Source organism: Cyprinus carpio, unplaced genomic scaffold, assembly GCF_018340385.1.
Source record: "Cyprinus carpio isolate SPL01 unplaced genomic scaffold, ASM1834038v1 S000000112, whole genome shotgun sequence".
Lineage (NCBI taxonomy): Eukaryota > Metazoa > Chordata > Actinopteri > Cypriniformes > Cyprinidae > Cyprinus > Cyprinus carpio.
Window position 1 is genome coordinate 1,547 of NW_024872863.1, and position 19,159 is coordinate 20,705.

The window sequence follows — 19,159 nt, forward strand, 5'->3', positions numbered from 1 at the left end:
CAACCCACCAAATGAATATATGAATAATAGTCCAGGGCCTAATCATCAATGCAAAATTCTTTAAATATAAACATGTACTTACAGGCTGTGATCAGAAGCACCCAGACTGTCCTTGCAAGTTTTGGAACTGGCTGGGCACTTCTTACAGAACAGCCTTTGAGCACAGACCCCATTGTAGCTAGTCTGCAGGTTTCGAGGAAACAAGGTCCTCCATAAAATGCGTCACACAGTGTCACACACTGGGGGGCTTGATTCGGAACGGCCTGCTGGTTAGAGAAATGGGCGCGGCTGGCGTATGATTCGATGAAGGACAAATGTGGCGACCCCGGGTTGGACTCCGCTTCATCCACGGTCAAAGCCGTTTTCGGCGATACACAGCGCAAAGTTCATGTATTTTCCTCATCGCCCAGCACGGGATCAGCTCGAGAGGCATGACGAAGTGGATATCTACTCGTCCTCATTTTGGAAGGCAAACAAAGTAGTTTTTCGCTTTCACAACAATACACAGCTTCTGCCACAACATGGCACATTGGCACCCGGCCAGCAACAGCTAAGAATAAAAGTTATACTTTCTTTTCTTTGGGCATGAAACATTTGGGCAGGTGTTATGCAAATCTTCCCACATGCATGACGCAGATGTGGGGCGTGTTTAATGAGGCATTTTAGGATGGCTTGGCAAGTCCTTAACTTTTATATGAAGAATATCTCTCTGGATTTGAGACTTTAGTCTTTGCAACTTTACAGATTTTCTTTTAACGCACCAAGAGCTTGTTACAACTCCAAAGTGAAAGGAAAACTTGAAATCGAACGCATCTATGACGACCCCTTTAATATATAATATATTCATGTGGCGAGGGGGGTTGTGTGTTCAGTGAGGTCTGCACAGAGTGAGTTGGGGAGAGCGAGCAGTGAGTAAATAGGTGTCAAGTGCGAAATGATAAACACCTGTGTCCTGTTTGCCGTAATTGGCGTGGAGAGAACGGATAAAAAGCCACTGGAGAACGAGAAGGGTAGCGAAGACTGGATGAGAGCTTGTGTGTGCGCTCAGGCGCTTTTTAGAGGAGGCTGAGGTGCAAAAGATGAGAGGATTTTTTTTTCTATAAATTAGTTGCAGTTAATCACTGAGGGTTGTAAAAGAAATGTGCTCACTTAACCAGATAGTTTATTGATATATTTCCAGGGAAGGACACTTTTTTTAGCTAATTATACTTAATAGAGTCATAATGCTATGTAGCAACAGAGAAAATCAGTAATCAATATATCCTATTTATTTAATTGTAACCTATCTGAGTTTCAAACACATGCTCAGGGCCCTATTAATGGGGCAGCATTAAACAGAATTGGCTGAGGGCTGTACAGGACCAGATATGACACAAAAATATCTGAATCTTCGTTTATGCAAAACTGCTGCCAACAGGAGGCTGTGTCAGCTGAAGTAAGTATTTTTGTAAATTATAGGGTCAGACAGTTTATTTGTTCTTGTATTGCTTGTGGCAGGATGCAATGGGTGCATACCACCATTTTACCATGTAAAGACTATAAGTGAACTAAATTTAAAAAAAAAAAAGTGTGTATTCTGGTACCCATTATCAGAATGTCATAACAGCCCCAGGAGCAGAGGTTTGGGTCAGTGTGTTTCCTGGGAAATGAGTATTAAATTAAGATTTATGCATGTTCACTTTTTGTTTCATTAAAAAATTGAATGAGGTATGTGATATCTGTCTAAAGTTCTTCGAAAAAAGGGACCTCTTCTACAGGCTATTGGACCAGCAGCATGGCTTTTATCATTAATAAAAAGAACTCATAAAATGAAAATCTTAAGCAATAATAATAAAAAAAAAAAGCCTAGCAATTGTGAGCTTGCAGAAGAAACAATAGAATTACTAAATTCCAACTGCACTTAATGTGCTTGCAAAACAAGAAAACAAAAACAGAAAATAGTTCCCAGAATTCCCTGCGTATTTTATCATACTTTATTTAAATAGATACACATTGCTTCATATTTTTCATTTATGTAAGCATTAGGGTGTTTTGTTGCATTTTATGTTGTATAAGTTCATTTTTACAGCATGTATTATTTTTGATTTGTCTTTTGTGTACTTTACCCTGGCTGATACAATATACAAATATCAGTTTAAGGTTTTAGGTTTAGGCCACTTATATTCCCGAACTTTGATTCATCACATCACAGTTTTAAAGCTCTCCAACATTTGGCATGAGAGTTATTATCAGTATATTTTAAGGTCCACAATAGATTTGGCTAAGTAGATTAGTATTTACTCATTTTTATGAAATACAGCCACTAAAACACCATCTCGGAGTGTTTGCAAACAACTGTCAGCATCTAGGCTGTTTTAGATTGCTATCTTCAGTGTAGCAATAGCAAAGAAACCAGAAAGGAACATATCAGAGGTCGAGTAGGGATTTTTTTTAGTAATTACCAATAAATAGTAAAACTAAAAGAATCAAGTTAATACTACGTAGAGGCCTAATATAATAACTAACTGGAAACCAAAATACACATAATATAAAAATATGTAATAATTATACTGATCTTAAGGATGATGACATGTAAAGTCAACAGCATCATCAGCACGCGGGACCTATAACCCGTTGAACTGCCACACATTGCCAGTATTTTCGGTTTGCCAACACTGGTTTTTAGTTAACAGAGTATACTTTATAAAGCTTACTCTTTCTGTGTAGTCTGTGTAGAACACTTTTGCGCTTCATCTTTGCTGGGCGCTGGGTAGACCGACTCACGTTTAAAGGCTGAAGTCGAGGGGTCTTTAAAGGAGTTAACGAGTAAGCCAATAGTTAATCTTCTCCCGCTGTGACAAAAATAAAGCAAAAATAATAAAGTTGGAGACCAAGCAAGCGCCAGTAGCCGCAGCCTTCCTAGTGCAAAGACAGAGGGAAGGAAACGGTTTTGAGCCGCTATGGATTCCTGGCAAGTCGCGTTTTCCAGGAAGCTGTGGAGCGCGCGCCAAACAGCTCATCCTGATGCTCGCCCCGCTACTGCTACTGGGGCTGCACCCGGCTTCTCCGTCGTTCCGCCACCAAAGGTAAAAACGTTGTTCTAAAAAATCAGTCAGCTGTCTGCTTGGGCCTTTTGAACCCAGAGGATGATTAAATATGAGTTAAAGCATGGCCTAATTGTGCCAACCAGTTGATTAAAATATTGTAAATGTAATGCTGATAATGACCCGACATGGTTTTTCAGTAATGAAGACCATTAGTATAGAGTCAAAACAGGGCCACATATATTGGCAAAAATAATTTAAGTTTTGCAAAAGAAAATAAAGTATTGAAAATAAATAAATAAATAAATATGGTGCTTTCAAACAAAAATATAGAATTGCACAAGAAAAAAAAGTATTGTGAGAAAAAAAGAAGCCCTGCAAACAAAAATAAGAATCATACTACACTGAAAAAAAAAGTTTCATTCATCCAATTAAAAAAAAATTAGGGTAATGATTCACATCTATATTTTTAAACTTGAGTCCCAATGAAAATAAATAGTTTGCCCTAAGGTTATTTATTTTTCATTGGCTCAAGTTAAAAAAATATAGACGTGAATCATTACCCTAAATCTTTTTAATTGGATAAATGAATTTTTTTTTCAGTGTACATAAAACAAAGGCAATTATTTTGAACACATCTTTTCCATGGCCATAGCTACTGATTTATTTGCAACGCTCCTTTTATTTTGCGTTTCATTCAAGTTTGAGCTTGGGATACTGTTTTTTTTCCCTTTGCGGTTCACGTTTTTGTGTGTTTCAATTTCTGCCACTGTGGTGACATGGGGGTGGAGTCAAGGGCATATTACAACATCATCGGCTTGAGAGGCAGATCACAACTGATCCAGGCACCCGGTTGCGTTCCAAACAGGATATGTCATCCTCCGAAGGGCACTTCGGAATGAAAACCATCATGGCCGCCATATTGAAGGGTCGTTCCAAACCGAAGTGCTCAAAACTGGCCATTTCAAAGGGGCCCTTCGAATGAAGGATTTCGAAGGGTACAACTGATGGACACTTCGGGTGTTCCCATGATCCTTTGCACAGATTATTTGCATGATGACGGTGGGCCGCTTCCGTTGTGGGCACGTGATTATGACACAGAAGGGCACTTCAAGAAACAGTTGTTTGGTCCACTACACCCTTCAACCCTTCGAAGCTCTCACTCCGGAGGGCAAACCCTTTGAAGGGATAAGGGCATAGGGATGAGCCCTTCCGAATGGAACGCAGGGACTGTCACTGAGCAGAGGCATATAGGAGGATAATTCCCTTTTATTCACTAGCATTAAAACGTGCATGGTTTCGTTTTATTAACTATATATGTATTAACAGCATTTGCTCAAGTTTGAAATCAGTGAACGTTGTGTATTTTATTAGCCGTAGGTTACTTAACGTGAACTGTCTGAAATAACAGCATCTGTTGTTTATTTCTCGAATCAATGTGCACACGACTTTTATAGCATTAAAATGTGTATTAACAGCATAAAAAAGTTGCTAGTTTTAATGTTAAAAGAATGTAATTAATTTGACAAACTACACATCATTAAAAAAGGTCTAATCTTACAGTGACAGTATTTTCCTAATTTATATCAGGAGTTATGGTAAATGAAAAATGAAACCTTCAATCTGAAATATGAGCCACAGCCACATCCATTAAGAAAAAAACTCCTGTAAAATCTAATGAAAGTGCTTGACTAAATAACGTCCCCCAGGGCTTTCAGTCCAAAAGTGTGCATATTTGAAGAAATGTTTTATGGATTTTCATACATTCACTGTCTATTTAGACTATTCAATTTTTTAACCCATGGAGCACTAAACACTCTCCAGTAATGTCTGTTTCATTTACACTCGACACTGGAGGGCGCCGTCACACAGAAAACCCACAAGTGAGACTCATAAAAGTAATGAAACTCATGATGTTCCAGGAAATTCCTAACATGGACAAAGGCATCTGCTATTGCTGCTACTGAATAAAATCGAAGTCTTTGATAAAACAGAGATGTGATGACTGATGAAACATCCAAGACAATAAACATAAAAATAAAAATCACACAATAAAAATCTGTGTTCTTCAAGCTGTCTGGGGTATTTTCATGAGAGTTTATTTTTAATGCAGTGCTAATCATGAAATGAGCAGTTGGATCAAAGAAATTAGGTCAGTAAATACAATAAAGACCAAAAAAGAAGAATTAGAGCCATATCCTGGCCGGAGAGGTATGAATGTGTGCAGGAAAGATTTAAATGGAATGAGCAGTGTGGACAAAAATAATTATATAAACGTAAATGTAAACAACAGAACCCATCAACAGTATATAAGTGTGCACACTGAGAGAAATAAAACAACAGATGCTGGTATTTCAGACAGTTCACGTTAGCAAGTAGCCTTTGGCTAATAAAATCACAACGTTCACTTGATTTCTAACTTGAGCAAACGCTATTAATACACATATAGTTAATAAAATGAAACCATGCACATTTTAATGCTAGTGAATAAAAGGAAATGATCCACCTGCATGCTTCTGCTCAGCAATGGTGCCTGGATCAGTTGTGATCTGCATCTCAGGCAGATGACATAATAATGCCCAGGCCTGTTGTGCACGACCCCATTCCTTGACTCTACCCCATGTCAAAACAGTGCCAGAAATTGAAACACGTAGAAACGTGAAGCGCAAAGGGAAAAAAACAGTATTGCGAGCTTGAACTTGACTGAAATGCAAAATAAACGGAGCGTTTCAAATAAATAAATATGTGTTGCAAAATAATTGTCTTTGCTCTGTTTTATTTATGTTTCAATACTTTATTTTTTGTTGTTTGCAAGGTTCCTTTTTTTTCTCACAATACTTTTTTTTCTTTTGCAAAACTTAATTTTTTTTCCCGAATATATGTGGCCCTGTTTTGACTCCATACATTAGTGTGTTTTTTTTAGGGGTATTCTACACCAAAATGAAAATTTTGTCATTAACCACTTACCCCCATGTCATTCCAAACCCATAAAAGCTCTGTTCATCTTTGGGACACAATTTAAGATATTTTGGATGAAAACCTGGAGGCCTGTGACTGTCCCATAGACTGTCAAGTAAATAACAGTGTCAAGGTCCATAAAAGGTATGAAAGTCGTCTTCAGAATACTCCCATTTGCCATCAGACATGCAAGCTGGGTTATATGAAGCGACGGGAACACTTTTTGTAAGCGAAGAAAACAAAAATAACAACTTTATTCAATAATTCCTTTGTAAACAGTCTCCTCTGTGTCTCTCATTATCACTGTATGCTGTGTATGTTCTTCTGTGTCATCCATGCCACAAGGATGCGCTGTTTTATTTCAAATCAAAGCTAAATACACATAGCAACAAAGCATCCTTAATGTCTTTGCTTTTGGCAAAATTTGACTTTTTTTTAAATAAATGTTTTTGTGAAAATACATTTTTTTTGTGATGTTTTGAATGATAAACAGATGTATTGTCCAAACTGAAGGAAAAACCTTTTGTTTGTCATACATATTTATATTGAATGTGATTAGTAACACTACACTCTACACCTCATACATCCACTAAGAATGATCTGGTTAATAATGAATTAAGAATGAGTTAGTTAAAAGTAACTGCAAAGTGGCTCAAAAAGTAACTGAAAATGTTCAGCTTCATTTATTTGCAAATGCCATATTTCACAGTGCCTTCCAAAGGTTTCAGAAAGTGTATGTGGTGTGTCAGTACAACAATGGAGGACTTGTAAATGTAAATAATTCCACTTGATTTATCATATTTAATACACATCAATCTGTTTCTTTATCAGGAGGGCAAATGTTTGTATGTGGTGCTGCTGATGGCGGTGTACTGGTGTACCGAAGCACTCCCGTTGGCAGTGACTGCCATGCTTCCTGTGTGCCTCTTCCCCACCATGGGAATCCTGCCTTCTAAGAAGGTCTGTGTGCAGTACTTCCTTGAGACTAACTTCTTGTTCCTGAGTGGTTTAGTTATGGCGTCTGCTATAGAGGAGTGGGGTCTCCATCGCCGCGTAGCCCTCAAGGTGCTGAAGATCGTCGGAGTGAAACCTGCCTGGTGAGAAAGATTGAAATTAGGAGATATTTTAATCTCCAGTCTTAAGTTTTAGTAATTGTAGAAGGTAAACACAGACAATGTTAGCTGAGATGACCTATTGTGAACATTACAACAAGAGGTGCCTGAAAGTATGCACTGGTGCAAAAAGTGCAATGAAAGTATGTTCATTTACTCAAAACTGAATGTGTTTCTATACTTTAAAACTGAATGTATTTATACATTTTTAAGCTGTACCATCTGACACAGATTTAGCACTGATTATAATGTTCTCTGCTTTACAATGTGAATAGAGGGTGTACTGAGAATATGATCACATTTTAATGGACTAGTTATTGTAGGAACGGTTGCATAATAGTTTATTTGGTTTGGCTCTACTTGTCTTTCTTTCCTCTCCAGGCTGATTTTAGGCATGATGATCACTTCCTCTTTCTTGTCAATGTGGTTGAGTAATACAGCCACAACAGCCATGATGCTACCCATTGCTAATGCCATACTGGAAAGCCTTTTTGGGAATGTGGAAACTCTAAAAGAGAACTGCAAGGACAAGAGTGATCCAGAGGGTTGGTTTGGAGAAATTCATATTGTGTGTGTTACAAGCTAATTAGGAAATTAAAGTCTTTACATTAAACATTTGTATTGAATGCAATCATGACATAGGCATATTATCAATGATTTATTTGGTTTGAGAATTTGTTTGTGTGTGTGAAATCAACCTGTACACATGAAAATATAATGTACAACCTGAACAAAGAACTCAGAACTGAATTTTTTCCAACACAAAGCGCTTTTGCTGTCTGTCAAGATTCCTTTAATGTGTAAAGAGATTGAGAATGCTTCTCTTCTTCTCCATTTTAAAAATTAATTAATTGTAATTAAAAAAGTAAACATTCCATTGCAGGTGATTCTCAGGTGAAGATGCATGTGCTGCATTTTGAAAAACAGATGCTGGCCACAGAGGACAGGTAAGTGAGAAGAATTCATCTGTGACTATCTTTGAACAAGCAAACAAGCAAAGATCAAACACATTGATCTTCAAGATTTGATATAAATTTACCATTAAAAGTCAAACATCATCTTTAAAGTTCTTGCAGTAATTGCAGCAACAAATGTAAATATTATAGATAATCTAGACCCAATTATTGGATTTTAAGTTTAGCATAGCTGAATTTTCTGAGCCAAATGCCATGTGGACATGAATGTTCTTGCGAATATGAATATGAGAACTATTTAGATCATCCTTTCATACTCCTAAACAATAAAGTCTGAATTATTATTAAGAGATTCTGTCCCTCTGTAATCTCACAGACCGGACTGGACAGATAGATCAGAGCAAAAGAATCTGGAAGAAGCCAGAAGAGAGGCTCAATACCAGATGAAGGTGTGGAAAGGATTTCTGATTTGTATACCTTATTCTGCAAGCATCGGAGGAACTGCAACCCTCACTGGCACTGCCCCTAATCTGATCTTGGTGGTTCAGCTAAAGAGGTATACCATTTTTCCATGGTTGTCATGGTAAATGACCACAGTAATACTTTTGCATTCATTCTTTTATTCAACTACATTCATTTACTGGATGCTTTTATCAAATGTACCCTTCTTCTGAGAGATACAATGTAAGTAACTCATCTTAAGGATGCAATAACATGAAAATTGCTGCAAAACAAAGTTCCAAATTGCACTGAAGAGTGCAGGCTAGACATGTAGGTACAGTACAGCGAAAGAACTATAAACGAATGACAATAAAAAGTACTTTAAGTCCTTATGGAAGAGATGTGGACATTTTCTGAAGACAGAAACGCAGTCATTAATGTTATAGCTATAATGAATATGCCATTTCTAAAACACTTATGCTCAGCTCTAAAATATTTAATTGGCAAGACTGACAGTGCAATGTGTAGTATTAGTTAAAAAAAAAAATCTCATTCAGTATTCATGCATGAATGGAAAGTCATAGAAAATCATGTATTTTAAAAGTGTTGGACAGTACAATACTGTACAGGCAGCATTAGCAATTATTCATGTCAATATCAATGCTGGATGACACCATGGTGCTGTCATCTCCATTCTGCAGTCAGCTCTATTATCTGTCTTGATGATGAAAAAATATCAAGATGAGAGGCTGTATTCAGTTCAGGCTTCAGTTCACATAATAAAATCAGTGCAATTAGTCCATTAGCTTTATTTAAACATTAACATGAATAACATTTCATTTCTCATTACCACTGGATAGACTTCATTTGTCTTTGTGCTAATGAAAGGTGTAGTACAAAAGTATATTCATGGCTCATTTAGTCTAGTGTATGAATTCTTGTAGTCCACCTTCATATAAAGCTTTATATGTGACACACAATCCTACATGTGAAAACAGTGTTAAACAGTCATCTGGCAGTTCAGCTGTTTGTGCTTGGAACATTTACTGCACTGTTTCAACTAATGCATGCTAACAAGAATTTTGGATGGCACAGGCCTTTGGAAAAGCTGTTTAGGGGTCAAGTAATTAGGTCACCAACAACAACAACAAGAACAGAACATAATTTGATTTCCACTCAGGAGGACCACAGAGTTTGAGATGCCCCAAATCCAAGCTACATTAAAGCAAGTTTTCCCAGGCTCTACAAATGTTTTAAATTTTCAGAATAATCTATTTTTTAGCAAAGACGTTGCATGAGATGTGACATTATCAGTTTTGTAGATTAAACTGAGAATTTTAATGTACATGTTTATTTCTAAACAGATTATGATTAATTTATGATGAAAAAATATTTTAAGATCAAGTCTACAGTGTTAAAGGAGGAACCTTTAAAAACAAATTCCTCCCTAAACCGTCACGGTTTTCCTTTGAGTCCGCAATATTTTGTGACATAAAGCCGATTTGACTGTCCTGTAGAAGTCTGCTGCGGAGCTCACCTAAGTTCTGGATCAGCAGTAGTGAATTGTGTCATAACTTTTCTTTCAAAATAATTCTGTTTATTCAAATTGAAGGGGAAAAAATAAATAAATCTTTTATCTACATAAAATGTAGCTGACTATGCTGCCATCGGGGAAAAGATTGAGCACAAATGGGTCTGAAAGTATAGCACCTGCTGTGTGAAAAGACTGAAGAGCACATTTAGTGGATGTAATTTATTGCAGCTGTTGAGCTTGTTTGTTCATGACTTGCATGTAAATGATGCATTATAAGCCAAAAATGTGAGTCTTGAATCAGAGAAACAGAGCGAGAGATAAACACAAAAGCAATTAACCTCATTATATAGTTTTCTTGCTTTAACTCTTTGGCTGGATAAGCCAACACAATCTCATGGCAATGTGTAACTGTTTTAAGTTTTAGTGAATTGGTGGCTAATTTGTATGAATTCGTACAGTCTCATTCATGCCACTGTGATGTTACGTTTAGGAGTGGAGTTAAACATGAATCCTCCTGGAGACCTCAGACTGAACCGATTTTCCTTAAGTTTGGCTCACACATATAATTCATAAATGTCATGAAGTGAGAGATCAAAGGTATGTACTGTTTTGCTGAAATCAAAACATTGCAGTGTTGTGGTTCAACCTTTAACATTTTAGAGGTTGATTCTCTGTGAAAAAAAACAGCCCATGACCAGTACATCTCAAATAAAAACTTACTCACTGAGATATTCATGCAGTGTACTGTATATTTGTTTTAGTTTCTTGTATACTTTAGATGCAGTTAAATGAAGCTTTGTGAATGTAATCTGAATGTGTTTCCACAATCAGGTTGGGAAACATTTCCCTCAGTAACTCTTTCAGAAACAGGCTCCAATCATTTACCATAATTCATCACTGATGTTTAATAAGCTTAGAATGTCTTGTCTTATAACGGCTAGACAAAAACCAGAGACAAAAGCAGAGCTGAAGTTACACAAAGTATGTTTTACAGCTGATATTATCACCAGTAAGATTTTTCATTTTGCTTTGACCTTTAAATGAAAAACATTTTTTATTAGAATAATAAAAAAATAATAATAATTTCAATTTAAAATAATAATTAATCTAGTTCTGTAAGAAAAGGTCGATCAAGGCAGCATTTAATATATATATATATAGCTATATATATATATATATATATATATATATATACACTCACCTAAAGGATTATTAGGAACACCTGTTCAGTTTCTCATTAATGCAATTATCTAATCAACCAATCACATGGCAGTTGCTTCAATGCATTTAGGGGTGTGGTCCTGGTCAAAGACAATCTCCTGAACTCCAAACTGAATGTCAGAATGGGAAAGAAAGGTGATTTAAGCAATTTTGAGCGTGGCATGGTTGTTGGTGCCAGACGGGCCCGGTCTGAGTATTTCAAAATCTGCTCAGTTACTGGGATTTTCACGCACAACCCATTTCTAGGGTTTACAAAGAATGGTGTGAAAAGGGAAAAACCATCCAGTATGCGGCAGTCCTGTGGGCGAAAATGCCTTGTTGATGCTAGAGGTCAGAGAAGAATGGGCCGACTGATTCAAACTGATAGAAGAGCAACTTTGACTGAAATAACCACTTGTTACAACCGAGGTATGCAGCAAAGCATTTGTGAAGCCACAACACGCACAACCTTGAGGCGGATGGGCTACAACAGCAGAAGACGCCACCGGGTACCACTCATCTCCACTACAAATAGGAAAAAGAGGCTGCAATTTGCACGAGTTTAAGTTAATTGGAAAGTTTAAGGTTGGAATTTTTTTGAGTTGTCTGATGTTTTTCGTTTTATGTTTTGAAATTCAGATGGTAGAGTCAGAATTTGGCGTAAACAAAATGAGAACATGGATCCGTCATGCCTTGTTTACCACTGTGCAGGCTGGTGGTGGTGGTATAATGGTGTGGGGGATATTTTCTTGCCACACTTTTAGGCCCCTTAGTGCCAATTGGGCATCGTTTAAATGCCACGGCCTACCTGAGCATTGTTTCTGACCATGTCCATCCCTTTATGACCACCATGTACCCATCCTCTGATGGCTACTTCCAGCAGGATAATGCACCATGTCACAAAGCTCGAATCATTTCAAATTGGTTTCTTGAACATGACAATGAGTTCACTGTACTAGAATGGCCCCCACAGTCACCAGATCTCTACCCAATAGAGCATCTTTGGGATGTGGTGGAACGGGAGCTTCGTGCCCTGGATGTGCATCCCACAAATCTCCACCAACTGCAAGATGCTATCCTATCAGTATGGGCCAACATTTCTAAAGAATGCTTTCAGCACCTTGTTGAATCAATGCCACGTAGAATTACGGAAGTTCTGAAGGCGAAAGGGCGTCAAACACAGTATTAGTATGGTGTTCCTAATAATCCTTTTGGTGAGTGTATATATAAGGTCTGCTTAAAGTTAGCCCTAATACATTAGTAATTTTTTTTGCAGTAAATATTTCTGCAGATTACATCGAAATGCCAGTAGTTGGCAACAAGTTAACACCTTAATGAGTGAGTCATTGAATCATTTATTCAAATGATTAGTTTAAATTCAGTTAGTTTTTATTCAGAAAACTAAAACACCTGCAAATTTCTCAGGTACTTGCAATTCTGCTGTGGGGTTTTTAAACTGTTTTCACTGACAGAGCAAAAACAGACAAACTAATTGCAATGTTTTGCATGTTTTTGTCTGTAGCTACTTCCCTGAATGTGACCTCATAAACTTCGGCTCATGGTTTGTCTTTGCCTTCCCGCTGATGCTTCTCTTCCTCATTCTGGGATGGATCTGGATTGCTTTCCTCTATGGTGGACTCAATACACGGTAAGTACACAGTCTAAATGCATATGCAGAAAATGACAAGTGTACTATATCAGGGGTTTTCAATCATTTATATGCCACAGGCTAGGGCTGCACAATTATGACAAAAATCATAATTGTCAATTATTTCCTTGAAATTGTATTTGTGGTTATTAATTACGATTATCACAATTTACATTGAATTTTACATTTAAATTTATACCATTGTAAGGAGTGAAATTATTTCCTTATGAAAATGAATTCTTTGTGAAGCCAGACTTTCAGGAACTCTCGCATTGCAAATGCAGATGCACCAAAACAATGGGCCAAACAAACAGATAGGAAGATCTGGAAGAAAGACCATTTGTTCTTTGGTACCTTCACCCCTCCTTCCCCCCAGGGCACATGGTCCAGGCAACTAAAAACTGTTACATAAATACACTCACATAAAACATTTACTATATCTTCAGGATTCATGATTGTAAACTTTTCATGTTTGGTATCATTTTAAAGGTCTGTGTGCGATTGGTAAAATGGTCTCAATTTCAAAGTAGTCACTTGTATTATAAAAGAGATTGAAAACTTCTGTAGAATTGTGTTCTGCTGTGAAGGGGGTGTGTGTCCCTTTAGGGGTCTGTGAGAATGTTTATCTCCAGCCAGGTGTGACCCTGATGTGACCACGGGAACCTAAAAAAAACAGAAGGTCTTTTATTTTTTTTTTACAGCTGATTGGAAGATTATTTGTTGTCTGGTCTGAGTATTTAAGGGAAGTGACAAAACACTACTGGGCGATTCTGTTGCCAGAAAGCCCGTAGTGTGGAGTGTACTTCATATGCTCTATACTATGTATCTTCCTGAAGTCAGGTATACTATTATGTAATTGTGTTAAACACATTGTGCCTACAGAGCACACTGTATAGTTGTTTGTGCTACTACATGTACACATTGGCTAGTTAAGCTTATTCTCTAAAAACACCTGAGTGCTTTGCTATGCATTTTAGACCATGTGTCTTAAATTAGGATAACTGTTACATGTGTGTGACTATGCTAAATTTGTGTGCCTCCTGCATGGATCGTTTTGGCCGTTCCCAATATGGCTACAGTGTCTTTGTGCAGGAGCAAAGTTGCAACACAACTACAATGTGATTTACAATTACATTATCCTTTCTAAATTGGCTTCTAATTATTTTCATTATGTAATTGGCATGATACAATTTTACCTGAGTGGGATTGAACATGGAGCTAGACTAAAATTCAACCTAAATCCTGATAAATTCAGAAGCGCAATTAAAAGTACGAATACGCATTAAACCTTTGACCAGGCCGCTGGATTCTGCTTTTTGGGCTGGCGGGTGGATCCTTACACTAAGTCTTGAAGCAACTGCATGCCATATATTGTTATATGAAAATAAACAAGCTGAAAACACTCTTTGAAAAACCTTTATTGGTTTTCTATAGTATTAAGCCTTAAATGTCAACAATACATTGGATTGGTTTCTTCTTTAAATATATATAGAAAAAAAATGGATGGTATTATACTGCTATAGTAAAACTAGTAAATAAATAAATACATAAATAAATAAACAAACCCTTAAGATAACCTGAAGAATTTTTTTATATATATATTTATGTAATATTATATATATATATATATATATATTTAATTTTATACTCACTAATGCACTTTTTTATTATTTAATGTTTACTTTTTCAAATTTGTTTATTTAGTTAGTTTAATCTTATTTTTATTGTCTATTTATTTTAGTTTTTACTCTTTTACAACTTTTTTTTTTCTTAAACCCCAGTTTGAAAACCCCTGACCTATATTATATCTCATAAATGTGTCTGTTTTTTTCTCAGGCTTTGTATTAGCAAACATGATGAACGGGAAGCCACAGAAGCAAAAGCAACAGCTGTTATTGATGAAGACTACAAGAAACTGGGCCCAATAAAGTAAATTGTGGAGCATTTCAACATTTCAAAAACACTTTCTGTTTCTTTCTTTTCGACAATAATTGAGTTACAATATAATCTTTTTGGCTTCTAGATTTGCAGAAGTATCTATCGCTTTCTTCTTCATACTTTTTGCCGTCCTTCTGTTCACACGAGATCCAAAGTTTATAACAGGATGGTCGACTTTCTTCAACAAAGGGTAAGCCACACAGTGACAGGCAGGTATTGAAAAATAAGGTATTTTGAGTGTCACATTTTACATGAAAATTCATTTCAGATGAATGCAAGGTCAAAACTGTTATATTCTGACTGCATTTCATTATATCTTCAGGTTCTTAGAATAGCAGTTTTTCAGTTTTTATAGGGTGTCTTTTGATTCATGAATGACCTTTATCAATACAGTTTATCTCTAAGAAATATATGTAAAATTCCAAAGGGACTAAAAACAAACAACTTCATAAAACATTCTTTTAACAACATTATTCACTAAAATAATAATCGGTATAATTTGTCTTCTCTCACAGCAATAAAGACAATGTTTGAATGCTGGTTGTCATAATTTATTTAATATCTAATACAATCAGACCAACACAATGGCACTATATTTATACTTCTATGTAAATGTCAAATGCATTTCATATGTGCTACAACAAAAACCTCTGTCATCAGGATTTGATTTATTCTTCAAGATGAAAAATGTATGCAATGTATGCAGAAAGTTTTTTGAAAAATTTGATTCAAAAATACATATTAAACTAAGAACGGATTATATATATATATATATATATATATATATAGAGAGAGAGAGAGAGAGAGAGAGAGAGAGAGATAGATAGATAGATAGATAGATAGATACACACACACACTATGTTTAAGTAGGTTTTTACTTTAAAAGTAAAAGTCTGTACATATGCAAATAAGTGTATCTAGAAATAAAGGCTTCCTCCTCTCATTTTTTTTTTTTGGTCCATTACACTAAATGCACTTATACAGAGAGGTTAAAAAAATATGGACTAGTTGATCTGCGTCCTCCACAGAGCTGATGTTTCTCTATCTGCAGGATCGCAGTTCACCTCGAGTCACCCAAGACACCAAGACAAACCCACAAACTTAAAGACAAAACAGAGAGAGAACAGAATAATGTGCATATTAATATGCTGAGATGAAAAATCAGGATTACTGCTTAAATTAATATCTTGTCTGCACAATTGTTTTGACGTCATTTTCATTCACACAACACATCTTATCTGCAGCTGTATATTATTTAATGGCGTGAGTGAGTGAGTTTTCTACAGGGTTTTCCACAGGTTCTTAAAAAGTCATCCTATCCCTGTGGAGAAGCGGGGAGATTGGGGGAGGGCTGGGAGTGGACCCTGACAGACCTGTGAAAGCTGCCCATATCCTGCCCATATCCTGCACACTGCGGCTGTTAAATCAAAACAAAAACATGTTCTATTCACAAATTCTCTTACATGGCCTCATGGGATAGTAAAGAGTCATTAAATGCACACTTTAGAATCTCAAAGAAAGTAGCAGGTCAGGGGATGTTTTATAAACACTGTGAATTTGGACATAGCATAGTAGTTTTTTTTGCCTACTATGTACAGTATTATGGAAGTATGCATATTTTGATATTTGGATAGAAAGCTATGGTTTCATACAGTAAGTATGCATCCTAATAGCATCAGTGGTCTTGGACTCTATAAGTATGAAGTCTCAGCTGAACAATTTAAAACAGCAGAAACAGCTTTTCCTATCATTTTACCATTTGAAGGTCACACTGAATAACTTTGCCTCATTGTTGCTTACTGGCCGCTCGAAAAAGCAACACTGAAGGTAACACTAGCAACACTTACAGTGTATTGCTTCTCCCTACATGTTTCTGTGTTTTTATCTCCTTTCAGCTACGTTTCTGACGCAGTAACTGGAGTCATCATCATCTCCATCCTCTTTTTCTTTCCATCCCAGCGTACCTCCTCGTCCTCCACTGGTGGTTTGATTCAAGAGGTCAGTGGGTGGTTTATTGATTTTTTGTTTGTGGTCTTACAACATCTGAGAGCTATGGAATTATAAATGTTAATTTGAACAAACTCCACAATCAATCAATAGTATTAAATTTTATATAATAAATCAGGGCCCAAAGACATAATAGGGGTTGTATTAGGCTTGAATTTGGTAAAATGGGACACTGTTTTGTGTTGTGATTTTTTTGGTTTAGGATAAATCTTGTCACTGCATTCCGTACCCCACAGTAACTTTCCAGCAACACAGTTTATTCTGGCAGTCAAAGAGGTTTCTAGAGCATGTCTGAGTGCGGTTAATGTTGAATAAGATGAGGAATGTTAAATGATTCAGATTAGCATGTCTAAGAGAAATCCAGCAAAGAACTGTGTGCAGAGAGGATTATAAATAATCTCAAACAAATCACACATCACACTACTGTACATACTGTATCTTTTGTCTATATTCAGAAAAATCTGTTGCTAATTTTTTATTAATCTACTTGGAAAAATCTTTTGGATTTAAAAATGTTTAGTGACTGGTTTGGTTGTAAAGTGGTTGTATAATCATTTCTAGTGGATTATTAGAAGTTCTGTAAAAGAAATAAAGTGATAAATAAAGGGTCTTTATTGGCATCCAAATAATTCCATGAATAACCTTCAACATACTGTGCACAAAAGTTTTTTTTTTTTTTTATGGTGACAAAAAAAAAGGTTCTTCTAAGATTGTTTAAAATGTGTTCTTCACACTAAGAAGAACACACTTTGTTTAAGAATGTTCACTAAAAGGTTATTTGGGGAAGATAGTTCTGTCTATGGTAGAAAAAAGCGGAAGATAGTTCTTCTGTGGTATCGGGCTGTGAAAACCCCTTTTGGAACCTTTATTTTTAAGAGTGTATTGTGTGTACTCAATAAAAATTATATATTTGTATTCTGCAATTTTAATCGGATTCTTGATGTTGAAACAGCAGTGTAGGCAGTTTACATTTATACATTTGGCAGAGGCTTTTAATCCAAAGCAAGTTACATTCACTGTAGTTTTCTTGGAATTGAAACCAGAACATCGGTGGCTGTTTAGGCAGCCAGATGAGCAACAGAAAAATTATTGTCACTATTTGCTGAGATGTCTTCTACATGGCTTTGTGTTTATTTGGATGTTGTATTTTTGGCTCAGTGCATTAATGTTTTGACAAATATAGATTTTTGGGCTGAACTTTAGAGGTTGAAGTCATCAAGTAATAGTAATGAAGTGAATATTGAACCAATTTTCTGAAAACACCACGTTGGCTTTCAGTGTTAGGCCTGTATTGTGAGTTCTTTTTTTCATATTTATTCGAAATTTTTTTAAACGGTGCACATTAAGTTGTTAATTCTAGACCACAATGTAAAACATGAATATTGTAATATGCTGTAAATATGCTGTCTAACTCACAGGCGTATTTTAAATTGAGAGCTGTGAAGTAGCAGCACCAGACATTCTGGAGTCCACCATTTACCATTTTTTGTAGTCAAATCAAATGAAGTAAAGATCTACATTTCATCTCCTCTCATTTGAATTTTGTTCTCAGCCTGGTCCCAAATCAATTTTCTTTTCTGGTGCAGTTCAAAAGATGTAATCAAATTCAGTTGTCAAAACACACAGCATTCCCTGTAGACGTTTTGTGCAACAACATGAATGTTGAGTGAGCTGTAGAATGAAACTGCCTTGAACTCAGTGTAGTGTTTATGAATATTTACTATGGTTTGTGTATTAGTACAGGATCATTCAGATTAATTGCTGATCAATATGGGTATTTCAATAATCTTTTTATTTATTTTTTTAATTAACAACCCTTGATCCCCTCCAAAGTGAATATCTGTTTACAACCTTAAATCTTTCTTTCACATATGATTTGCCCTTGATATGGTCAGTCTCAGCTTGAGGTAATAATTAATTTTCATTTCTATTTTTATATCTCCAGCCTCAAAATACACCATATGTGCCCCTGTGTGTCATGGAGGACAAAGCTCAAGAGTGCGTGCCGTGGAATATTATTTTACTGCTGGGTGGGTGGATTTGCAATGGCCAAAGGCTGTGAGGTACCTCATATCTGCTTTTCACTTTTTGGACTGAAATACAAGCTGGAACTTGACATAGCATGGCTGAAAGTTCAAATTGTAATTGGTACCTAAAATGTCCTAATTTAGTCAATCTTTTGATTATTTACTGAAAAAACAATGTTTAAATTGTGTAAACCCTATGACTCTGACTTTTTTTTGGCAATAGGAGTCAGGGTTAGCAGTATGGAGAGGAAAGCACCTGCCTCCTCTCACGCAGGGTCCCTCCTTCTGTCGCAGTTTATCCTCATCACAGCCTTCAGCGCCTGCTTCACTGAAATCGTACCAGTAACATTGCCACCA

General features: G+C 36.3%; 1 pseudogene; it reads left to right on the forward strand.

Annotated features, from left to right (window-relative positions):
- The first annotated feature begins 2,939 nt into the window (after positions 1–2,939).
- Positions 2,940–19,144, forward strand: LOC122142754 (annotated as a pseudogene).
- Positions 19,145–19,159: the final 15 nt, after the last annotated feature.